General features: G+C 36.5%; 1 protein-coding gene across 5 annotated transcripts in view; it reads right to left on the reverse strand.

Annotated features, from left to right (window-relative positions):
• LOC115213837 (membralin) overlaps positions 1–11,015 on the reverse strand; it is a 93,907-nt gene extending 82,892 nt beyond the window's left edge. For 2 of the 5 annotated variants that reach the window (XM_036504758.1, XM_029782764.2), the window contains exon 1: positions 10,699–11,012. The gene's annotated coding sequence lies outside the window, so the exon portion shown is untranslated. Of the gene's footprint in view, positions 1–10,698 lie in introns of all 5 variants that reach the window. The other 3 variants (XM_029782765.2, XM_029782762.2, XM_036504760.1) reach the window with 2 other exon arrangements.
• Between the last annotated feature and the right edge of the window lie 562 nt (positions 11,016–11,577).

Here is an 11,577-nt window from a genome sequence, read left to right on the forward strand (position 1 = left end):
GATGTTGTTTGGGTTTGTGCCAGAACCTGAAACCATTAATGTCTTCTTTTTAGCGAGATGAACTGCAGAAGTTTGTAGTTAAGAATCGATGATGAGGTTCCCCTCATTGAATAGAAATGTTTGTGAGAGTGGAAGGATTAGCAGATAAAACAACATAAGTGGCATCAAAACACAGACTAGATGAAAACAACAGAATATTAACAAGACAAGATGAGGGAGCTGCTACATGGTCCCTGGACCTGCTAGAAACAACAGTCAAAATATCCCTCAAGTCAAAACCCTACCATCTCAAATAAGGGCATATTAGATAATATAGTCCAACACATCTCTAGTGAGATGATTACAACTGGAATGCCTTTGATGACAGCCCAGGGTTAACTTGGGTTAAATGAGAACAAAAATGATTGTGTATTAAGGGAAACAAATAGACAAAGACATGAAACTGACTGGAAAGAGTGCATATGTATGATACCATAGACTGTACAGATGATGAAATGGCAAGAGGGGGAGAAGAGATAATATCAGATAGCAGTAATAAACCACATCAACATCCCACTAAGGTTTGACTGGGGATAAAGATTAGAAACCAGCAATGGTGGGGATGGTGTGCATAAGAGCAAGATTAGGCTTTGTTGTTACTTATAACCAACACAGATGGGAGAGGGGGAGAGGGAGGGAAAAGCAGAAGGAGTGATGATGAACGAAGGGTATGAAATCAGAATTAAGTGACTTGTTGTCAGCAAAAGCCATCATGAAAGCAAGTTCATATGGTTCCGGCTTTGATCTCTCTGATTATATCAGATGCCCTTCCTGTCGCCAACTCTCACTTGTTTCCAAGCAAGGTAATGTTTCCCCATGACTGGATGTTTTCTTGGAAGAATAGAAACAAAGGACATTCTTTTTATGGCAGTGACACTTGTCTACAACAGGTTCGTGATGCCAACATGAAGAGACACACAAATGCATATACACAAACATGCATGATTCTTGTTTTTCAGTCTCAGCCTACCAAATCCACTCATAAGGGCTTGATCAGCCCATGGTTGTAGAAAACACTCACCCAAAGAGACATGCAGCAGGACTGAACCTCAAACCATGTGAATACAGCCATGCCTGAACTTGTGTGTGTGTGTGTGTGTGAGGATAAGTGGATGTCTGCATTAGCAAAAAAATATCTAACAAAGTTCACAAACACAGAAAAATTTGAGAAAAAATAAATTGAAAATTTGACTTCAAAGTGCTTTCCTTGAAATATAGGTAATCACATATCTAGATAGCTTATGAACGTATCCAAATTTTCACTCTACTTAAATAAGATCAGGTCATGTAACTTTTGATAAAGTTAATGGTTACAACCAATAACGTTATTCTTTGAATTCATATTGCCAACAAAAAATGTATAAGGTTGAAAAAGTTTTCTTCATAATCTGGAAATTATGACATGAGAAAAAGTGTCAAGGCTGGAAATACCAACTCAAATGAAAGGTCAAGTCATAACAATTTTATACAGGTCATAAGTTTATGACAAAGTGAAGAGATTTGGAACAGATTATAAATATTACTTGAGCTCAGATAGATTAAGATGAGTCAACAAGAGCCAAATTTCCCTCAAAGTATATAACCCTACTATCTTGAAAAGAGAAAACACTGGGTAATGTATTCCTAGATGCACAAAGCCCATGAGAAAGACAAGACTGCCATGGTTGGAATGCCATAGGTCAGGCTAACAAAGTTAATCAAGGACAATCTGTTACAATTATGTCTTAAGGAAACAAAGATACACAGGAAAAAAAGAAAACGAAGAAAAATGAAATGGGAGAAAAAGGTAATTTACTCCAAAGAGAAAAAGAATGGTTTTGACAGGAAATTCCACTTCTATTACAAAATACTTTAAGGACAATGAGGAAAAGAAATAATGAGACTAAGAGCATGGAAATTAGGGGAAGGGTCAAATTTCTGATATGTATGACATCAAAGTTGAAACTCAGCTTGCTGACGACTTTTTCTATATATACAGACATACATACATATGTATATATAATATATATCCTCTTTCGCAAATTCCAGGCCTTGTGCCTATGCCACAAATAATTATACATGCATGCATATATACGTATATGTGTGTATGTATAAACATGTGTATAAGCATACACACATATACACGTGTGTGTGTATATATATATATATATATATATGGCACGTAAAAAGTACCATCCGTTGGTGTCCGTTGCCAGCCTCGCCTGGCCCCCGTGCCGGTGGCACGTAAAAGCACCATCCGTTCGTGTCCGTTGCCAGCCTCGCCTGGCGCCCGTGCCGGTGGCACGTAAAAGCACCATCCATTCGTGGCCGTTTGCTAGCTCCATCTGGCACCTGTAAAAAGCACCCACTACACTCACGGAGTGGTTGGCGTTAGGAAGGGCATCCAGCCGTAGAAACACTGCCAGATCAGACTGGGCCTGATGCAGCCTTCTGGCTTCACAGACCCCAGTTGAACCGTCCAACCCATGCTACCATGGAAAGTGGACGCTAAATGGTGATGATGATATATATATATATCTTTATATATATATATATATAAAATGTATGTATAAGTTGCCTGTAACATTGATACAAGGCTTGGAAATTGGGGACATCATCGACTCCACTACTTGAATAATAATTTATACACTATATGCCTGCATAAATTGTTGACAATTTTGTACTATGAACAAAGAGTGTTCGGTGCAGATAGTGTCTTATTAAAACATTCAGCTTTATATAATATACACACCTACTACTTTACAAATGTACACATTGCGTTTGAAATTATACATACACACAAATTCCACTACAATTGCTAAAACTTTTGATGTTTTTGTTTAACTCAAGGTAAAACTTGCCTGAATAATGTCAAAAGTTTTCTATTCGTGATCATCCCATCGCTTTCTTTTCTCGGATAAAGTAATATCTACATCAATGTGTAATATCCAAAGTATCTTCACATTTTGTAAAGCAGTACGGTGTTGTTTAAGGGAAACTTGACTGCTATTTCTAGCAGATCAAGCAATTACGAAAAGCTTTCTTCGATGGTTCGTAGATTAAGACGAAATTCAATGACTTACGTCGACCAAATAAATATACAGATGCCAAAAGTAAGATTATACCACGAAGAAACAGAACTTATTTGCAGCATATGAGACCTAAACATAGCATGTACAACTTCGAGACACGAACAAAACAGTGCTGTGCCAGGAGTAACGAATCACACACACGTTGTTCTATTTCACCTATGGTTGCACAGGGTCTTCAAGTTTATATATATACAAATTGAGATAGGGGTTGTAAATGCAACCCTCCATGGGATAACATATATCCAATATACTGCTAGTGAACTCGGACGTACATCTGTGCACCTGTGGATCTTAATGTCGTGTAGACAGAATGCTTTTATTTCATATTTCGTATGTATATGCAGATATTTAACACTTTGCATGGTATTGTGGTACTATTGTGACTATATTGCTAATAATGGAATCTATATATTGTTTTTCTAGTATTAGCGTTATTAATAATAATATGAATGATGATATTGGTAGCATTAGTGGTAATGATAATGATGCTAACATTAATGACATTTTGGAAATTAATAAGAATTAATATAATGTACTCTTGACTCTGTATATCTGCATTTAGGTATTAATATGTGTATGTTTTTCTACATTGTAATTATCACAATATTAAGTTGAAAAACTGTAACATTGAATGTGGAACATATGTATGTTTATTGATTTATATTATTTATATTATTATGTATATGTATAGGAGTATGAGTATATGCACTCATATGTATATGTATATGTTTTACTATGGGTATGTACCCAAACCTATATAAGTGTGTATGTAATCTGATTTGTATCACATAATCTCCGGAGAGGCCTTAGGATATTTTTGTAAATGTCTCATTTATAACTACATATTGACCTACCATAAATGGCTAATATAAGTAAAATGAGACATACTTATCTGCATGGCCGAAACAGCTGTAAGATGTAGTCTATATTTATATTTATATTTACTTATATTCTCTTATACATATTGTACTTATTGTATAACATTACTCCTTTATGTACACTGTTTTGTTCTACATTATTATGTTTCACCTTAAAGTTCCTTATGTGGTGGTTTAATAAAGTATGTGATTGGGTATTATCTGGTAATTGATATTTGATTTGGATGTATATCTCCATTTTCTTATTTTGTGTATATATATATATACGCGTGCACACACACACACATCCCAAGGGAGCATCTAGAGGCCAAGGGGTTCACTCGATCTGTTAGAGCTGGCAGAAACGTTAGCACGCCGGGCGAAAAGCTTAGAGGTATTTTGTCTGTCTTTACGTTCTGAGTTCAAATTCCGCCGAGGTCGACTTTGCCTTTCATCCTTTCAGGGTCGATAAATTAAGTACCAGTTACACACTGGGGTTGATCTAATCGGCTTAATCCCTTCGTCTGTCTTTGTTTGTTCCCTCTGTGTTTAGCCCCTTGTGGGCAATAAAGAAATAAGAAATAGAAACCAAATATTCTTCAGACCACAAACTGCTGTCTGAAATAGAGGGAAGGAGCATGAAACACTGGACAAGGCCACATTTGGCAAAATAATCATAAATATGCAAAAAGGTAGGATGATCACTAGCAGAACGTCTTGCTTAATTAATAGGCCTGTTCTGACGGACTGACAAAGGACCAAAGACTGACATACGACCGTAAAGGAAGTGTGTGTGTGTGTATATTTGATGTTTTCTTCTTCCTGTCTTTAATAGTGCGTAGAAGGAGTTTGTGATGCATGAAAAGTAGAGACGATGTAGGAACATTAAATGTTTTGGTTAACTGGAAAGTTCCTACAAGACCTGTTATATTTTCCTTCTTGATACAGGGCGCAGGCGTGGCTGTGTGGTAAGAAGTTTGCTTCCCAAACACATGGTGCTGGGTTCAATCCCAAGGCCAATCAAAACCGTGTGAGTGGATTTGGGGGACAGAAACTGAAAAAAGAAATCCTGTCGTACATGTGTGTATGTGTGTGCTTCCACCGCTTGACAACCGGTATTGTTTTACGTCCCAGTAACTTAGAGGTTCGGCAAAAAAGACCGATAGGATAAGTAGCAGACTTTAAATAAATACTGAAGGCGATGATTTCGACTAAAAGTCCTTCAAGACGGTGCTCCAGCATGGCCACACACCAGTAACTGAGGCAAGTAGAAGAAAAAGTGAAGCTGAATGGGCCAAAGTAAAGAATACGCACACCGGGTGTTTAGGGTTAGAGTTTTTGTTACGCCGAAAACTGGTAGTGTACTTATTCTTTACCTCCGCTGATGTTTTTGTTTTAACCCACAAACCAAACTTGATCGAGTAGACTTATGATCAAAGACAGCTATGGGTAACTCACTTTTTCCTTAGGAAAAAAAAGTAGGCTGTGATTAGAAGATTTGACTGTTGTTTTTAGCACGTCGAGCTACCACATGCAGATTCTCTCATCCGTTCTCGAGTACGTCCGATATCATGTAAACACGATACCAGCTGTGCTTTGTTAAATGTTTGTGAGTGAAAAAAAAACACTATTAACGTGTATTTATCTCTCCCTTACACACACACACTCACTCAAATATTAGAGTGTGAATGAGTGTGTGTGTGTGTGTGTGTGTGAGAGAGAGAGAGAGAGAGAGATAGCATTAAAGTTCTTTAAACCATCATACCTACGGCCAAATTATGACACTAACTTCATTGGCAGCTGCTCTATATTGTTGATGTCCGTCTCTCAGTGGCCGCTGATAAGGTTAGAAATTGCAATTAAAAATCATTGAAATCACACACTACTGTCTCAAATAAATGAAGGACACACATTAGAGAGATGTAATCGTAGATAGCACTAAAAAAACCCTTTTGATCATAAGCCTGTTCGATCAAGACAGACTTACAGCTTAAACAATAACAATCAATTTTGAGTGTTATACTGCAGGTGTCCGTTTTTTTAGCGTTTATAGAAACACAACTAAGACCGCTTGGCTAGCGATCAATCACCCTTGGCATGCAGACACTATTGAACATCATTGCAGACGCGTACATACGTGACTTAATATCCAACAAGTCTACGCATACACACAGACAAACATAGTATTCATGATAATCGAAGTCGGTTAAGGATTTTCCAAAGAAAGCTGCATTCATCCTCACGCCGCCGATCATTCAGTTCGAAGTGGTGTGATGCCGACAATTATTTGACCCCCATAAGGCGGCGGACTGGCAGAAACGTTAGCACGCCGGGCGAAATACTTAACAGCATTTCGTCTGTCTTTACGTTCTGAGTTCAAATTCCACCGAGGACAGCTTTACCTTTCATCCTTTCGGGGTCGATAAATTAAGTACCATTTGCGTACTGGAGTCGATCCAATCGGTTGCCCCCCCCCAACCCCACCCAAAAAAATTTCGGGCCTTGCGCCTAGAGCAGAAAATATTAATATTTAACCCCAAGTCAAGCCGAATAGAGCAGACAGATCTATGTTCGAAGGCAATGTTCCTTCAGACGTAAATTACATTTACAAACTACATTATCCAACTTGTATTTTTTTTCGTTTTAGAGACAGTACCGAATAATTTGAGGCGAATGTATATTACTATATTTAACAGATCTTGAAAAAGAATCACACGTTTGCTCGCGTTTTCCTCCCAGCTCATCCCTAAGCGAGCAAGCCTATATTTAAAGCTGTACCAATCATAATCATCCCACTTTCTCTTAGAGATGTCGAAGACTACCAATGTAGCCGGCTGTTTTCGTGAATAAAGAGTGTGAAGCGTGAGATTTGGTTGCTTTTTCTCGTAGGTCGAGTGACGACATAGTGGCTGCCATCAATGGGAGGTGGGCCAGTTATTTGCTTACATTCTAACAATGTCGGTAATCAATCATAAGAACTTGTAACTTGTATACAAAATTAAGCTGTCACTACATTTACTGAAAGTGGATGCATTAGTAAAATGTGGTATGATCCATGTCTATACATACTATATACACACGCATATATGTGCGTATATATAAATATATATAGTCAGTAATTTAAACATCCATTCAAAGGGATATTTTCTCGCAACGTCACCACTTAGTGTATAATATATTAGACATGAATGCATATAGTAAGTACGCATGCAAGCACTCATATGATTATATATATATATATATGTATATATATATATATATATACCGCTTAACGTCTCATATATCAGAAACTTAATCTCGATATGGATATATTGCATACACAATGCATTTTTGTGATTTCGTTCAAGCACATTCCAACCGTGACACTCCAATCCGCCTTGGTAGGGATGAAAACTAGGACTATATTTACGTTCACTTTTTCTTAATAGCGATTTAGTCGCTATTTCTAGTAGGTCAAGTGAGAGGGTTGTGTAGAAGCTTCTTCGTTGACTCCCAAACAACCCCCAACAACACAAAGAAGGACTCCCTTCGTTAGTCGATCTGCCAGAAATAGCCACCAATTCCTTCAAATCATACCGTATCGTTGCGATTTGAGGGCTGTTCGAGGAAGGACAGACATTGGAGAGTGCAGATATGTGTGACGATTATGAGACGAACTGGTTACAGCTGAGTTAACCTGACCCTAAACACAAAGCTAAAAAATCCGTCTGGCAAAAGAAACATTTAACAGTAACAATATCAACACCACTGCCAACAACAACAAATGCAGCCCCCCCCCCCCCACCTAAAATGGCAGTGAGGAGAGATCATGATGATTATATGTAAGATGAAGTGGTAAAACTAGCCAATGTGGTTTGGACGTATTAAGTTTTCTGTGTCTGCGTCTGCGCGTGTTTATATACACATTAAAAGTATCAAGAGCTATACGCAAGCATATACACACATTGAGGTCAATGTATGTAGCACATACGTATGTATGACGTGAGTATATGTACGTACGCATGTGTGAGTGTGTATATATATATATATACACATACATACATAGACACACGTTAGCATATGTACAAATCCATATGTAAGGGGTGAAATGGGTCAATAGCTACTACAAAAAAAATTGGTGTGTTTAATTAAATTAAGAAACGTTAAAGCCTTTACAAATTTTTCAGTACCATAGCAAAGAAAGAAAAATCATAAAGAGCAACTTGTTTTTTGTCTAGCTTTTTTTTTCTTTGCTCCTCCACTTTCTTACCGGTAGGGGTGGGGAGCAAAATATTCACCCTAATATTTTGGTGGTGATGATGTTGGGCCTTGTATTTGTGAATTTAAGAATCACTCGACTAATCTCTACATTGTATGGTGTATATAAAATATACCTACAAATCGATATGTTGTATTTGTGATGAATGAGGATACTCGGGAAACTCAGAATAGTTAAGAATATTCTCAACATTACGTCCACACAATGTTTGCTTATTATATATATAATATATATATATATATATATATATATGTATATATATATACATACATACATACATACTCAACCGTTGGTGTGTGACATATTTTGAATTCTTTATTATAATCATTAACATTACCATAATCATCCCTAACTGATATTGTGATAACTGTCACCATTAGTATTGCTGTTATAGCAAGAAACCTATATTGCTAAAGACAGACATAATTGATAGTGTCGGACAAAATGGTTTGCACCAATTAAATCATGTCCCGTTTCCCATATGTAAGTTCGAATCCGGCAGCAAGCAAAATCGCTTGTGGTTATATAATTACATACCAAATTTTGCTCAGGATGGATATCATCAACTTATAATGAGTTAAGATTTGTGTTTAATAATGATCTCTAACTTAAGCAGTTAATAATATATCTTTGGGGGAAATGCAAACTGTCACGGCTTCTCATTTCTTGAAAAAAAAAAAATTAAATAACCTTTTCAAAGTACATGTCTATGTATGAAATAATACTAATCGATCCGAAACCGCTTTTGTCGAAGAACGAGACTAAATGAAGAAAATATCAGTATACTGAAAAGATGGTGGTGGTGATGAGGAGGAGGTTCCGTGGTGGGGACGAGGGAGGTCTAGTGATGTTTACAACTGAGACACACAGACAGACAACGTCTGATCTGACATATATTAAAAGACGACAAACTTCACTCACCCATATTCATGCAATAATTAAACATATTTTAGCTGTGAATGTTGAAAAAAAATAATGCCTGCATAATTACATATGTATCTAATTAAAGCAGGGACCTAATCAATAGTCTATATATTACTAATTAGTAACAAAAGAAAATCTTAAAGCTGTCTCTAAACAGAGAAATAGTGTCACTTGTTACGTAGTTAGAAGTGTGAAGAATGTGTACCTCGTCCATTTGGATGAGTCTTTCACTGTTACAGTTACAATACGGATATATTTAATATAGGGTGCATATGAAACGAAAGCACTTTTTCCCCGTAGTCCTAAATCAAACGGTTCACAGTCCAAGTATGTCCCTCCCACAAAAAGCAGGAAACTAGAGAGTTAAACTAAATAATGGCCAGGGCGTATTCTTATAAAGAATGTTGGATGTGAATAGAATTAAAAACTAGAGCGTTACACATGAAGACATCAACAAACACATACACATATACACACAGTAATAGAAATACACGTATCAGTAAATATATATCACTAAGAAATAATACACACGTATACATACATCAAGAAAAATACATATACGTACGCATAAGATTTACATATACACCAATACAGAATTTACTATATATATATATATAATATACAGCATTCGAGTAACTTCTCACTCGTCGAGAAAGCCGAAAACTAATACTAACCTTTCTTTCTACAGACTAATAATTACACACACAGGCACATACATCAACAGCTTATATGCGTGTCAACAAGACATTCATAATAATGCATATACATACACATGTGTATATGCTTAAATTAATTTTACATGCTAGGCACAAAGATTCTTAGTATTTTCAACTACACACATAATTATGACATTCATAAAAATACACGCATTCCTCACCCGTTATTATTTATCGAAGAATTTGTTAAATGTCATCTCGGTCTTCTATCGACAGAAGTACCAAAAAGCATGAGATAAACAAATATATATATTGTACATAAGTATATATAAAGCTTTTAGGATACCAATTATGAAAAAATAATTAACACTAAGTGGAAGGTGAAATCTCATTATAATATATACATGAGTGTGTATGTATATACACGGATACACACATATTAGGGGTGACTCTTGGTACTTAAGCCAGAGAATACAATTTTAAAGGCTATAACTAAAGTAGGTTTCATTTAGTCGTCTACCATAAGTGAAATTTTTTTATTTAATTGCATTCTCTTAGATATCTTAGGCATGCATTGCCTTCATGCACACCACACACATAATATCGTCTGTTTTTTATGGACTTCATTAACAATCCTGTTCTGCCTATTTTGATACCACCCAGTTTTGCAGCATCTTTCTGTTTAAGTCGCACTTGCAATACGGTTGCCAGTGGCCGTTAAGCAGCGTTGTGATGATGGGTACAAAAACCGAAGGGTCCAGCGAGTTCAAAAAGTACGTTACCGGGAACTGGGGATAGTATATAGGTGACTGAGGGGGGAAAATGTCGATAAAGAAGCAAACAGACAAACAAAGAAGAAAAGAAAATTAAAACAAAAATACAGTGAGAATTACCTGGCACATAATAATAATAACAGCGACAAATCGGAGGAGACTAGAAGATTGTAGCATCATTGACAAGCTCTCTAGTAATGAAGACTTGTTTACTACTTTCTATTTACGGTAGACAGTAAGTGCTACGATTTAGTTGGAAGATAATGGTGCTTGAAAGTCTTATTAGTTTAAGCTTTTTTTATATATATATGTTTGTCTATCCCGTAGGTCTGTTTGACAGTCTCGTCTCAACCAAAATCAGCACCACTACCACTAAAGCTAATACTGAAAACAATGGTGTCGCCCACCACCACCACCAACAACAATGCGACTACTTCAATACTGCTACTGTAACTACTACTACTACTACTACCACTACTCAAAACAATTCTTCTTCCCCCCTCATCTCACCCTAGACCTCTGTCTATCATACCAACTCCACTTCTATTTTTATCACTACTACAACAACTAAGTATTTTAACTGTTCAAATGGGAAATAAATTGGTTGTGCTATGAAGAAGAGCAAAAGTTTAACGTTTCGGATATTTTATGATTGAGTCCAATGAGCGCAGTAATTAAATTCTCTAGCTTCTTTTTTTAAAGTTGTTGCCTTTTTGCTTACAAAGGCTTACTTTCGTTGGTTTATTATTTAACAGTCAGTGGCACATTTGAAAGAGTGACAAAAAAATTGAGCTATGTAGTTGTCTCCCTTCTTTTACACAGGATCAATTTTATTGAAATGAATATTCACCTCTAAAAAAATATTGGGGCTTGGCACCACAACTTAAAAATTATTAATATTGCGGATAGGGTAGTGGATTGGTAGATTCGTTGGAATATCGGACAAAATGCATTGCGGTGTTTGTTCTAGCTCGTTAAGAGGTCAAATTTATCTTTTGC

The sequence above is a fragment of the Octopus sinensis genome, linkage group LG7 (assembly GCF_006345805.1).
Source record: "Octopus sinensis linkage group LG7, ASM634580v1, whole genome shotgun sequence".
Classification (NCBI taxonomy): Eukaryota; Metazoa; Mollusca; class Cephalopoda; order Octopoda; family Octopodidae; genus Octopus; species Octopus sinensis.